Source organism: Oncorhynchus keta, chromosome 29, assembly GCF_023373465.1.
Source record: "Oncorhynchus keta strain PuntledgeMale-10-30-2019 chromosome 29, Oket_V2, whole genome shotgun sequence".
NCBI classification, from domain to species: Eukaryota; Metazoa; Chordata; class Actinopteri; order Salmoniformes; family Salmonidae; genus Oncorhynchus; species Oncorhynchus keta.
In genome coordinates this window covers 7,672,566-7,687,872 of record NC_068449.1, presented here as the reverse complement: position 1 = coordinate 7,687,872, position 15,307 = coordinate 7,672,566, and positions in this window count along the sequence as shown.

Here is a 15,307-nt window from a genome sequence, read left to right as displayed (position 1 = left end):
CTTCGCTGCAGGAAAGACTAATGCACTTCACAAAATAGATGGTGCCATGAGGAAGGAACATTATGTGGATATATTGAAGTAACATCTCAAGACATCAGTCAGGAAGTTAAAGCTTGGTCGCAAATGGGTCTTCCAAATGGACAATGACCCCAAGCATACTTCCACAGTTGTGGCAAAATGGCTTAAAGATAACAAAGTCAAGGTATTGAAGTGGCCATCACAAAGCCCTGACCTCAATCCCATAGAAAATGTGTGGGCAGAACTGAAGCATGTGTGAGCAAGGAGGCCTACAAACCTGACTCAGTTACACCAGCTCTGTCAGGAGGAATGGGCCAAAATTCACCCAACTTATTGTGGGAAGCTTGTGGAAGGCTACCCGAAACGTTTGACCCAAGTTAAACAATTTAAAGGCAATGCTACCAAATACTAATTGAGTGTATGTATTATTCTGACATTTCACAATCTTAAAATAAAGTTGTGAATCTAACTTAATTTTTACGAGGATTAAATGTCAGGAATTGTGAAAAACTGAGTTTAAATGTATTTGGCTAAGGTGTATGTAAACTTCAGACTTCAACTGTAAATAACATTGAGTAGTTGAGGGGAAAAGTAAACCGCACACTGCTCTTGTTAGTATCACTGATCTTTAATAAGCTTATGTATCTGCCTCACTGCCTTCGTCAAAGGTCTGTTGGGCAAATCAGGTGTCAATATAGCCTACATAAACCCAACCTCACTCCAAATGTACTTTCACACAGCTTGTGAAGTAAGAAAAGTAAGAGGATTTACTTTCAACTATTCAATGTTATAAATTCATAAGGCACTCGCACATCAGAGGAATCTTCTTCTGCAGGTGCATGGTAACAATTGGAAAAGATGAGGGGAAAAGGAAACCGCACACTGCTCTCAGACCAGGGAAGGGTAACCTGATCTTAGGAGGACCCTGTCTCTCTCAGACCAGGGAAGGGTAACCTGATCTTAGGAGGACCCTGTCTCTCTCAGACCAGGGAAGGGTAACCTGATCTTAGGAGGACCTCGTCTCTCTCAGACCAGGGAAGGGTAACCTGATCTTAGGAGGACCTCGTCTCTCTCAGACCAGGGAAGGGTAACCTGATCTTAGGAGGACCTCGTCTCTCTCAGACCAGGGAAGGGTAACCTGATCTTAGGAGGACCTTGTCTCTCTCAGACCAGGGAAGTGTAACCTGATCTTATGGGGACCCTGTCTCTCTCAGACCAGGGAAGTGTAACCTGATCTTAGGAGGACCCTGTCTCTCTCAGACCAGGGAAGGGTAACCTGATCTTAGGAGGACCCTGTCTCTCTCAGACCAGGGAAGAGTAACCTGATCTTAGGAGGATCCTGTCTCTCCCAGACCAGGGGTGTGGAACCTGATCTTAGGAGGACCTCGTCTCGCTCAGACCAGGGAAGGGTAACCTGATCTTAGGAGGACTCCGTCCCTCTCAGTACACACTACAATAGGCCTTATGTTGACATGGACTAACACACACACAAACATGAGTGGATCTGCTTCCCTCAGTCAGTCACACCAGGTCTCGACCACCACTTCCTGTTTCTCTGACTGTGGAGGAAGAAGAAGATGACCCTTCACTCTATTCCCTAGAGGCCAAGGCTTCCTGTTTGGACAAGGCTACAATCTCATTGTCACACTTCCAGCTTTCATATTCAACGTGAGGAAGCCGGAGGGATAATCGAGGTTCGGACAGGACAGACAATATGACTAACTGCTGAACTACACAGAAAAGTAGTTTTCTGATATAAATCAGATTTAAAAAGCTAGCTAAAGGGAGAAACCCTATTGCTCCTCTCAATCTATGATTTGGATGAAATGCTAAATAGCACATTTACATGTATATGATTAACTCTCTCTCTCTCTTTCTCTCTCCCCCCTCATCTGGGAGGAAGAGTGGCTGCTCCTGCAGGCTCCCTGTTATGCTGGCATAGTGGCATCATTCTGAAACTGGTATGAGGCATTTCCTGCTGTGTCCGTTGGCGGGTGGAAGTGTGTGTGTGTGCGTGTGTCTGGGCAGAACGCACCTGGTCCGCGCAGCTGTGGGGATCCTAGCAGGGGGATATAAAAAGAGAAAGAGATAGACGGACAGGAGGATACGAATGAGGCCCTGTGTGTTACTCTGTCTGACAGAGATAGGAGAGATCTCAATTATTAAAGAATCAGTTTGCTATCAGCTCTTACAGAAACCAATTAAAATGGTTGTGTTTGTGTTTGAATTCATAAAAGAGGACAATCAGTAAAGGCTAGATGAACTTTTCCACAACTTGGCGACTGCACTTAAAAGTAATTTGTTTATCAGATGGGGGAGATGCAACATCCGAAAGAGATTCTCAAAGAACTCCAAGTCTCACGCGTAGACACTTATCAAAAATACTGTTACTTCCTTGTTAAAGCGGGGAGAGAACTCTCCATAGCCTTTTGACTTTGCTCACTGTTCCGTAATGTTCTCTGTTCCTGAAAATTAGAATTTCCTGTTTTTCTGTTGAAATCGTGTTGGTCAGAGGTTCGACAATACAGTTTGTGTGTTTCATCTTTGATTAATGACTTTATTAACTAAATCAATCTCTGAGCTGATCAAAGCAGCCAAACCAGGTCACGCTTTTATTTCAGACTGTCAACAGTCTGTGGGATGCAACGACTAACAAGGAATTTTGTTCCGTTGTGCAGATTGTTTCGTCACTGATTATTTGGACAAATCACGATTTGGCAGGTGTTCGCATCTTTCCAATTTTGGAGGAGGTGGAGGGGACATTCGGCCCATAGACTTGCAGAGAGAGGGGGGTGGAGCTACCACCCTGCTTCCTCTCCTCATTCTAGTATCTTTTCTAACACGTCTCCCTAGAACTAAGTTAAAACCATTACCTTTTTCACATAAGAAAGTATACATTTCACGTATCTATGGTAGTGAGCAGTGGTGATTTTAGCATGTAAATCTTGGTGGGGGATTTTTTTTTAATGTGAGGTGCATGCCAGCAAAGCCACTACACAATACAACACTAAACATTACTTGCACTATAACGGTGACAAACGGTGCCCACAAACTGTTAGGGCCTACATAAAGCTGTCCCAACAGCAGTCCAAACATCTTACCACTGCTACACCTGGCTATCAGCAGAGCCTTGTCTGGCAGCGAAACAGTTCATTCAGCCTCATTTACTGCCTTTTAATTGAGATGTACAAAACTATGGCATAAGGGGATGACAAGCGGATAAGAGGCAATCCGTCATTTCGATTAAGACATTAATGAGTGAGCTACGATGGACATAGTCCAATTAAAATGTAATTGGTCCACCCGCCACATATGATAACTGCTAGTCAATATAACTATTTGTTCAGCACTTTTGAAATGTACAGCGACAGAATTCAGAACATGGGCCGTTTTGTCACGACTTCCATCGAAGTCGGTCCCTCTCCTTATTTGGGCAGCGTTCGACGGGTCCACGTCGCCGGTCTTCTAGCCATCGCCGATCCACTTTTCATTTTCCATTTGTTTTGTCTTTGTTTTCCCCACACCTGGTTTCAATTCCCCAACTACATGTTCATTATTTACCCTCTGTTTCCTACATGTTAGTGTGCGTGTTTATTGATTGTTCATGTCGGTACTTGTCGGCTGGTTATGTTTGCCGGGTTATGTATTTATGCCCGTTATTTTCGAGTGACCGCTATTTCTCCGCACTTTGAGTATTGTCTGTATACTGGTGCTGTCGTGGAATTAAATACCTTGTACACTCATCTCTGCTCTCCTGCGCTTGATTCACTGCACCAGTTACCCACTGCATGACACGTTCTTACAGTGTTCTCCCTGTACACCAAGTCAGAACCGTAGGATAATAAAGGGGGCATGTAAGCAGAGTATGAAAGCTGTTACAATATTCAATGATTACATTTCTCAAAAACAGGTTGTAGACTACATGTGCACCACCAAATCAGAAAAGTAGGCGAAATTAAGAAGTGAAAATAGACCAAATTATTAGGGTGGGGCACATGGGCTACCACAAGAGCTTACTACACAACATACACTTAGTATTACTTTCTTAGCTACAGTATACATATCTCCCTGGCGTATTACATAATATATGCAGCAGCTTACAATACATTTTTGGACTCACCTTGTTGTGCTGTGCTCACTTGAACTGGAAGGTGGTGCGGAAGTCCTTCATGGGCAAATGTTATCATCAAACTTTGTCATCAAAGTCTGGAATTCTCTAGGTTTATGGTGCTTTCAAGACAACTGAGAACTCTGAAGAAAAAAAAGGTTGAATCGTGATGACATCAGTGATCTTCAGGTCGTAGCGCTAGAAAGAGGCCCGAGTTCCCGATTTACAATTCCGAGTTGGATGAAAGTGCAAAACGTATTGTCCCAGTCATAGCTTGTTTTTCCCGAGTTCCCAGTTTTCTTGAACTCACAGTTATCCACTGATTCCTTCCAAACTATTTTGAACTTGTTGTGTAATGTTAATGTCCAATGGCCGATGAGCACCGATATGTTTTATCTATCATTTCTCTTCATATGACAAGGATTAAAAAGGATTTACCTGTAGATTGTCTTGATTCATGATGATAACTGCTAGCTAAGATTTTGAAAGTATGCTGTTGGCATGATCAGTTCAGTCAAAGCTACTGTACATATAACGTGAGTTAACTTCATTTTATCTGTGGCCAATGACCTTGGTGACTTCTTGGATGGGCACTTCTAATGTAACTCTATGGCAGCACCCAAGGGGCTAGAACTTTCGAAGTCTACCCTTAGAATTGGCGGTGCCGTAGTGTCCCCATGAGTGACAGAACACTGAGCCAACCACGGCGCAACGCTCCGTATTTTCTGCTGGCTTGCCCCACCACCCCCACAGAAAGCACTGAGCTAGGCTGAAACCTAGCTCCAAAATACCATGCAAAATGTATTTATGTATTTCTTTGATTAAAATGTGGTGCTCAAAACAGCTGCCCAACCTGCCCTGAACGACGGGTTCCCACTTGTAGTGAGGCATTAGTTGATCACTGGGATGCAGTTTCCTAGGAATCTGGAAGACAGGAAATACATCATCCTGAACAATCACTTCTCCGCTAGTAGGTGGGACACAAGGGCACCTTACTTGACCTGGGATAGTGATGCTTTCTAAAGCATGCTCAAGATGTATAGAATTATGCTTTGGGGTTCATGTGACCCGGTCAAAGGTCACTGTGGATTGATCTATGACAGAGCAGAGTGCAGTAAAGGGTCATATACACACTGTTACATCACTGGAGTAGAGTCCAGTCTCTCCAGATGGACAGAAGAGACAGAGACAGGCCCTGTGTGTGTCAGCCTGGACAGGCGGTGAGGGGAAGGACAGACTACACACACAGCAACCCACCTGGCTGTCTAGTCTTTCAGTGAGGCTGAGTGCTGCTCATTTGATTGTTGTACCTAAGTCAACATCAAACAGACAGAGAGGACGGAGAGTGGCCTTTACTTCAGAGACCCCATTTATAATGATACCAGTTGGACACAAACAGGGTTTGGGGTCAATTCCAATTGAAGTCAGTCAATTCGGGAAATAAACTGAAATTCAAATTCATTTGTTGTGAAAAGAGCTTTTATTTTCAATGACTTCTCAATGAACTGAAAAGTTTATATATATTTTTCCATTTGAATCCCTTCCTGAATTGATTGACTTACAGAGGAAATATAAAATGTGTATGTATAAATCATGGTAGCAATTGAAATTGAACACTTTGTAGATTTATGAGAAAATGATTAGACCAAAGTTGAGGACATAACAGTTGACTGACACCAGACATACACAACACAAACATAATTGAAATACGATAATATGAGATATGCATCCAAAACATTTAAATGTGTGGATTCAGTCTTGTGTCATGTGAACTGTTATGCTGTCCACTTCGTTCTAGTCATTTTCCCATAACCTCTAAAACTGTTCCCTTTCAATTGCTACCACCAGGCTTTCTTATTTCTTATTTCTTATGTACTGTAAGAAACATTTCAATCTAGGCAAATTCCCACCAGTGTAAAGGCTTAACTCATATCGTGTTTGAGCTAGTGTCCTTCAGTATCGAAAACCGGTTTCAGAAATAAATCAGATCAACAATTTGTTATAACTTTGGTTCTTCCGTGGGTGCTATGTGTACATTCAGAGGTACAAGATCTGAGGGATTACAATCATTGAAGAAATTTGAAGTATTTCTGAGCTTTTATTGTGGAGAGCTGACTGGTCTACTGCATTAAACAATCTGGGGGGGGTTTTACACTAGAATTTGCTCGCTATTTTGAATGATTTTGTTGGCTGTAAGAAGACAATGTTCTGTGACAAGGTGCCAGGAGATCATCTGATCTAAAAGTGGTTTTAACTGTTGTCTTAAGTCCCTAGCATCCTTATTTTCAAGTATTAGAAACAAGCACACAAGCCTCTTTCCTCCAAAATGTGTTGGATTGCTTTTGTTACTTTGTTTACTAAGCCCTCCAAATTACTCTTAGTAGCTGTTTTCTTATCATTTGTTTGTTCCTCAAACGACCCTATAGCCTGAGTGAACCCTCCATATACCTCTGGTCAAACGCAAACACACCATCTTCTTCCTTATCTGTCTCTCCGTCAGGCCCAATCAGAGACCTCGCTGGCCACCGACACGTGTTAGCAACCCACACTTCAATTAGCCCTTTTACACAGCTATAACCCCCCCACCAAGAGCACACTAGGCCCACAGCTAGGTCCAATGCACCCCATCTATCACCGGCACCCTTTGAAGGGGACGAGGTGGCAAGGGAAGAAGGGGGTGTGAGGCAGAGGGGGTGCACTGGCTGGAGTGACAGATGACTTCTCAGATGGAGAGATAGTGAGACTGGGTGACCTTTGACCTGGCTTACTGGCCTTGAGAGAGAGAGAGAGAGAGAGAGAGAGAGAGAGAGAGAGAGAGAGAGAGAGAGAGAGAGAGAGACAGCTTTCTGTCATGCGTGTGTGGGGGTTAATGTGGGGTTAATGTGTGTTCTGTGTTGGGGGTGTATTTAACGGGGATTCAATCTTGCAACCTTTCGGTTACTAGTCCCAACACTCTAACCACTAGGCTACCTGTTGCCCGGTTACTAGTCCCAACCCTCTAACCACTAGGCTACCTGTTGCCACGGTTACTAGTCCCAACACTCTAACCACTAGGCTACCTGTTGCCCCGTATATGAGTTGTGGTTGTGGATGAGGGTCTATAGTCTGAAGTGTCGGGGGGTATATGAGTTGTGGTTGTGGATGAGGGTCTAAAGTCTGAAGTGTGAGGGGTATATGAGTTGTGGTTGTGGATGAGGGTCTAAAGTCTGAAGTGTCGGGGTATATGAGTTGTGGTTGTGGATGAGGGTCTAAAGTCTGAAGTGTCGGGGGTAAATGAGTTGTGGTTGTGGATGAGGGTCTATAGTCTGAAGTGTGGGGGTATATGAGTTGTGGTTGTGGATGAGGGTCTAAAGTCTGAAGTGTCGGGGGTAAATGAGTTGTGGTTGTGGATGAGGGTCTATAGTCTGAAGTGTGGGGGGTATATGAGTTGTGGTTGTGGATGAGGGTCTAAAGTCTGAAGTGTCGGGGGTATATGAGTTGTGGCTGTGGATGAGGGTCTATAGTCTGAAGTGTGGGGGGTATATGAGTTGTGGTTGTGGATGAGGGTCTAAAGTCTGAAGTGTCGGGGGTATATGAGTTGTGGTTGTGGATGAGGGTCTATAGTCTGAAGTGTGTGGGGTATATGAGTTGTGGTTGTGGATGAGGGTCTATAGTCTGAAGTGTGGGGGGTATATGAGTTGTGGTTGTGGATGAGGGTCTATAGTCTGAAGTGTCGGGGGGTATATGAGTTGTGGTTGTGGATGAGGGTCTATAGTCTGAAGTGTGGTGGGTATATGAGTTGTGGTTGTGGATGAGGGTCTAAAGTCTGAAGTGTCGGGGGTATATGAGTTGTGGTTGTGGATGAGGGTCTATAGTCTGAAGTGTCGGGGGTATATGAGTTGTGGTTGTGGATGAGGGTCTATAGTCTGAAGTGTGGGGGTATATGAGTTGTGGTTGTGGATGAGGGTCTAAAGTCTGAAGTGTGGGTGGTATATGAGTTGTGGTTGTGGATGAGGGTCTATAGTTTGAGGGGGGTATATGAGTTGTGGTTGTGGATGAGGGTCTATAGTCTGAAGTGTGGGGGTATATGAGTTGTGGTTGTGGATGAGGGTCTATAGTCTGAAGTGTGGGGGTATATGAGTTGTGGCTGTGGATGAGGGTCTATAGTTTGAAGTGTGGGGGGTATATGAGTTGTGGCTGTGGATGAGGGTCTAAAGTCTGAAGTGTGGGGGTATATGAGTTGTGGTTGTGGATGAGGGTCTATAGTCTGAAGTGTGGGGGGTATATGAGTTGTGGCTGTGGATGAGGGTCTATAGTTTGAAGTGTGGGGGTATATGAGTTGTGGTTGTGGATGAGGGTCTAAAGTCTGAAGTGTGGGGGGTATATGAGTTGTGGTTGTGGATGGGGGTCTATAGTCTGAAGTGTGGGGGGTATATGAGTTGTGGTTGTGGTGAGGGTCTGTGTTCATGTTTATGTTTTGCGTGTGTGTGTGTGCGTGCGCGTGCGCGTGCGTGTGCGTGTGCGTGTGTGTGTGTGTGTGTGTGTGTGTGTGTGTGTGTGTGTGTGTGTGTGTGCGTGCGTGCGTGCGTGCGTGCGTGCGTGCGTGTGTGTGTGTGTGTGTGTGTGTGTGTGTGTGTGTGTGGACAGAGTTCCTGTTGTGGGATGACAGATCAGTGGAGTAGAGCAGTCAAAACAACAACAGTCATTACCTTTCTCACAAAAGTCATTTATCCACACACCCATACACACACACACCCATACACACACCCGTACACACACCCATACACACACCCATACACACACCCATACACACACCCATACACACACCCACACACACACACACACACACACCCACACACACACCCATACACACACCCATACACACACCCATACACACACCCATACACACACCCATACACACACCCATACACACACCCATACTCACAACCCATACACAAACACCCATACACACCCATAGTACTATGTAGTACTCTACTTCTCTCTGTAGTACTCTACTTCTCTCTGTAGTACTCTACTTCTCTCTGTGGTACTCTACTTCTCTCTGTAGTACTCTACTTCTCTCTGTGGTACTCTACTTCTCTCTGTAGTACTCTACTTCTCTCTGTAGTACTCTACTTCTCTCTGTAGTACTCTACTTCTCCTGCTATTTCTGTCTTTCCCTCTTTCTCTCTCTCCGTCTGTCTCTATCACTTTCTTTCTCTCTCTCCGTCTGTCTCTATCACTTTCTGCCTCTCACTCTATAGCACTTCTTCTCTTTCTCTCTCTCCGTCTGTCTCTATCACTTTCTGCCTCTCACTCTATAGCACTTCTTCTCTTTCTCTCTCTCCGTCTGTCTCTATCACTTTCTGCCTCTCACTCTATAGCACTTCTCTTTCTCTCTCTCCGTTTGTCTCTATCACTTTCTGCCTCTCACTCTATAGCACTTCTCTTTCTCTCTCTCCGTTTGTCTCTATCACTTTCTGCCTCTCACTCTATAGCACTTCTTCTCTTTTTCACGTTGTCCCTCGTCTCCTTCCCTCTATTTAGTTATTCTCTGTTTTGTACTTCTCTGCTCTCTGCTGTTGTTGTTGTTGGTTCCCTGGTCAGATATGGTGTAAGGGGCTGATTCCCTGGTCAGACATGATGTAAGGGGCTGATTCCCTGGTCAGACATGGTGTAAGGGGCTGGTTCCCTGGTCAGACTTGGTGTAAGGGGCTGGTTCCCTGGTCAGACATGGTGTAAGGGGCTGGTTCCCTGGTCAGACATGGTGTAAGGGGCTGGTTCCCTGGTCAGACTTGGTGTAAGGGGCTGGTTCCCTGGTCAGACATGGTGTAAGGGGCTGGTTCCCTGGTCAGACATGGTGTAAGGGGCTGGTTCCCTGGTCAGACTTGGTGTAAGGGGCTGGTTCCCTGGTCAGACATGGTGTAAGGGGCTGGTTCCCTGGTCAGACATGGTGTAAGGGGCTGGTTCCCTGGTCAGACATGGTGTAAGGGGCTGGTTCCCTGGTCAGACTTGGTGTAAGGGGCTGGTTCCCTGGTCAGACATGGTGTAAGGGGCTGGTTCCCTGGTCAGACATGGTGTAAGGGGCTGGTTCCCTGGTCAGACATGGTGTAAGGGGCTGGTTCCCTGGTCAGACTTGGTGTAAGGGGCTGGTTCCCTGGTCAGACTTGGTGTAAGGGGATGGTTCCCTGGTCAGATATGGTGTAAGGGGCTGGTTCCCTGGTCAGACATGGTGTAAGGGGCTGGTTCCCTGGTCAGACATGGTGTAAGGGGCTGGTTCTCTGGTCAGACATGGTGTAAGGGGCTGGTTTCCTGGTCAGACTTGGTGTAAGGGGCTGGTTCCCTGGTCAGACATGGTGTAAGGGGCTGGTTCTCTGGTCAGACATGGTGTAAGGGGCTGGTTCCCTGGTCAGACTTGGTGTAAGGGGCTGGTTCCCTGGTCAGACATGGTGTAAGGGGCTAGGTCCCTGGTCAGACATGGTGTAAGGGGCTAGGTCCCTGGTCAGACATGGTGTAAGGGGCTAGGTCCCTGGTCAGACTTGGTGTAAGGGGCTGGTTCCCTGGTCAGACATTGTGTAAGGGGCTGGTTTCCTGGTCAGACTTGGTGTAAGGGGCTGGTTCCCTGGTCAGACATGGTGTAAGGGGCTGGTTCTCTGGTCAGACATGGTGTAAGGGGCTGGTTCCCTGGTCAGACTTGGTGTAAGGGGCTGGTTCTCTGGTCAGACATGGTGTAAGGGGCTGGTTCTCTGGTCAGACATGGTGTAAGGGGCTAGGTCCCTGGTCAGACTTGGTGTAAGGGGCTGGTTCTCTGGTCAGACATGGTGTAAGGGGCTAGGTCCCTGGTCAGACATGGTGTAAGGGGCTGGTTCTCTGGTCAGACATGGTGTAAGGGGCTGGTTCCCTGGTCAGACATGGTGTAAGGGGCTGGTTCTCTGGTCAGACATGGTGTAAGGGGCTGGTTCTCTGGTCAGACATGGTGTAAGGGGCTGGTTCTCTGGTCAGACATGGTGTAAGGGGCTGGTTCTCTGGTCAGACATGGTGTAAGGGGCTGGTTCCCTGGTCAGACATGGTGTAAGCGGCTGGTCCTGCTGTGCCACTGGGGGGGCTGAGTGCTGGAGTCTGGCTGGGCAGAAGGGGGTGTGTTGAGGGGGGTGGATGGGGGAAGAGGGAGCCCTCTGTCCTCTCTGTCTCCTATCAGTCTGTCTCCCTCCCTGCCTTCCCAAACATCTGGAACTCACATCAGGACTGCTGAGAAATGAGAGGAGAGTGGCATGTCGGGAGGAAGGAGAGGAGGAGTGGAGGAGGAAGAAAGATGTGAGGAGGGAGGAAGGGAAGGATTCGAGAGGAAAGAGGGAGGAAGAGGAGAGGGGCTTGAAGAGAGGAAGAGGGAGGTGGATGAAGGTGAAGGAGGAGAGAAGGAGTGGTGGAACAGAACCCATTATTGCCAGACTAGATGAGTCAAGCAAACACTCAGGCTTCCATTTATCATCCTACCCAAACTCCCTTCAACCCCTTGAGTCAATATTTGTCTTCATATGAATCCTTAAGTCTATTGACGCACCTGTGCTGATGTAGGTCTTCTGCGTGATAGAGCTACAGCGGTGTTTGCCAGACCAGGAGACATCCCGAAAATTGGTGTTCTCGCGTAAATGTCTGTAGTGACCGAACAGTTAGTGCTACAAACTAATGTAACCCCACTCTGGAAAGCTGAGACTAACGAACACAATGGTGTCTTGCTCTACAACCCCCACAAGTGTCACGGGACTCATTTGAAGGTATCTGTTATTCATTGTGGTAATATCTAGAGCTTAAAAGGGCTCTTTGGCTGTCCCCATAGGAAAACCCTTTGAAGAACCCTTTTTGGTTCCAGGTAGAACCCTTTTGGTTCCAGGTAGAACATATTTGGGTTCCATTTAGAACCCTTTTTTTCCGAAAGTGTAGACTCAAACATCTTACCCAAACTCCTTTAAAATTAGCCAAACTCCCTTAAACATACCTAAACTTCATTAAACATACAGTACCCAAACTCCATTAAACATACCCAAACTCCCTTAAACATACAGTACCCAAACTCCCTTAAACATACCCAAACTCCCTTAAACATACCCAAACTCCATTAAACATACCCAAACTCCCTTAAACATACAGTACCCAAACTCCCTTAAACATACCCAAATTCTCTTAAACATACCCAAACTCCATTAAACATACAGAACCCAAACTCCATTAAACATATAGTACCCGAACTCCATTAAACATATCCAAACTCCATTAAACATACAGTACCCAAACTCCATTAAACATATAGTACCCGAACTCCATTAAACATATCCAAACTCCATTAAACATACAGTACCCAAACTCCATTAAACATACCCAAACTCCATTAAACATACAGTACCCAAACTCCATTAAACATACCAAAACTGCATTAAACATACCCAAACTCCCTTAAACATACCCACACTCCATTAAACCTACCCAAACTCCATTAAACATATAGTACCCGAACTCCATTAAACATACCCAAACTCCATTAAACATACCAAAACTCCCTTAAACATACAGTACTCAAACTCCCTTAAACATACCCAAACTCCATTAAACATACCCAAATTCCATTAAACATACAGTACCCAAACTCCATTAAACATACCCAAACTCCCTTAAACATACGCAAACTTCATTAAACATACCCAAACTCCCTTAAACATACCCAAACTCCATTAAACATACCCAAACTCCATTAAACATACCCAAACTCCATTGAACATACCCAAACTCCATTAAACATACCCAAACTCCATTAAAAATACCCAAACTCCCTTAAACATACCCAAACTCCCTTAAACATACAGAACCCAAACTCCATTAAACATATAGTACCCGAACTCCATTAAACATACCCAAACTCCATTAAACATACCCAAACTCCATTAAACATACCCAAACTCCATTAAACATACAGAACCCAACTCCATTAAACATATAGTACCCAAACTCCATTAAACATACCCAAACTCCCTTAAACATACAGTACCCAAACTCCATTAAACATACCCAAACTCCATTAAACATACAGAACCCAACTCCATTAAACATATAGTACCCAAACTCCATTAAACATACCCAAACTCCCTTAAACATACAGTACCCAAACTCTATTAAACATACCCAAACTCCATTAAACATACCCAAACTCCGTTAAACATACAGTACCCAAACTCCATTAAACATACCCAAACTCCCTTAAACATACTCAAACTCCATTAAACATACCCAAACTCCCTTAAACATACCCAAATTCTCTTAAACATACCCAAACTCCATTAAACATACAGTACCCAAACTCCATTAAACATACCCAAACTCCCTTAAACATACCCAAACTCCATTAAACATACCCAAACTCCCTTAAACATACCCACACTCCATTAAACATACCCAAACTCCCTTAAACATACCCACACTCCATTAAACATACAGAACCCAACTCCATTAAACATATAGTACCCAAACTCCATTAAACATACCCAAACTCCCTTAAACATACCCATACTCCATTAAATATACCCAAACTCCATTAAACATACCCAAACTCCCTTAAACATTGCACGTAGGCATAAGGTGCAGCACAGACTCACATGCATACACTCACACAAACTAAGAATACACACACACACACACACACACACACACACACACACACACACACACACACACACACACACACACACACACACACACACACACACACACACACAGCAGATTCTTCCTCATGAGGCAAACTATTGCCAAATATTCCATTGCCAGGGTATTAAAGTATGCATAAATAACTTTAAAATATCTGTCTGCCTGCCTGCTTATGTGTCATTGTCTGTATTAGTGTGTTTGTGAGTCCGTGTGTGTGTGTGTGTGTGTGTGTGTGTGTGTGTGTGTGTGTGTGTGTGTGTGTGTGTGTGTGTGTGTGTGTGTGTGTGTGTGTGAGGGCACCCGCGACTACGTGTGTGTGTCAACAGAAGGTCGTGTTGTTCTATTAGATTGTATGAACTCCAGAGCAGTGTCTATTGTTGGCCGAGGGGAAGGGGGGAACCTGTTTCATGTAATGAATGCCAATCCTGTGTAGAGAAGAGATAAACACTGCACAACCCTGGAGCAGCCAGGAGTCTTAAAGAACAGCTGAACACCATCGCCCCATCCCTGTGTGTGTGTGTGTGTGTGTGTGTGTGTGTGTGTGTGTGTGTGTGTGTGTGTGTGTGTGTGTGTGTGTGTGTGTGTGTGTGTGTGTGTGTGTGTGTGTGTGTGTGTGTGTGTGTGTGTGTGTGTGTGTGTGTGCGTGTGTGCGCGCACTCTTATTATTATGCTTGGCCTAAGACAAGGGTGGAGCAGCGAATACATCTATTGATCTTGTAAGAGTCTCATGTTTCCGTTTCCGATGCTTAGTGTTGCTCGAAATCTGATCTGAAAACAGAGTAGCATTTTCAACATCATATATCAGCAATACTAGATTGTTGATTCAAACATCTGATGATTCATTTATGGGAAACTTAGGACCTCACAAAGATTGGAGGAGAGGAGAGGTAATGTTTCTGACTGTGGCATCTTCACCAGCTGATTCCCTGCAAGCCTATCCCCACTTCTCTCCCCTCATCCCCACTCCCCTCATCCCCTCCCCTCACCCCCCATCCCAAATATGCCAGCTGTGCGCAGGCGACAGGTGACAGGAGACAGGAGACAGGCAACAGGAGACAGGAGTCAGGCAGGCGACAGGAGACAGGAGACAGGAGACAGGAGACAGGAGACAGGAGACAGGAGACAGGAGACAGGAGACAGGAGACAGGCGACAGGAGTCAGGAGTCAGGAGACAGGAGACAGGAGACAGGCAGGTAACAGGCGACATGAGACAGGAGACAGGAGACAGGCAGGTAACAGGCGACATGAGACAGGAGACAGGAGACAGGGGACAGGAGACAGGAGACAGGAGACAGGGGACAGGAGACAGGAGACAGGAGACAGGAGACAGGCGACAGGAAACAGGAGCCAGGCAGGCGACAGGAAACAGGAGGCAGGCGACAGGCGACAGGCGACAGGAAACAGGAGGCAGGCAGGCGACAGGAGACAGGCGACAGGAGACAGGAGCCAGGCAGGCGACAGGAAACAGGAGGCAGGCGACAGGCGACAGGCGACAGGAAACAGGAGACA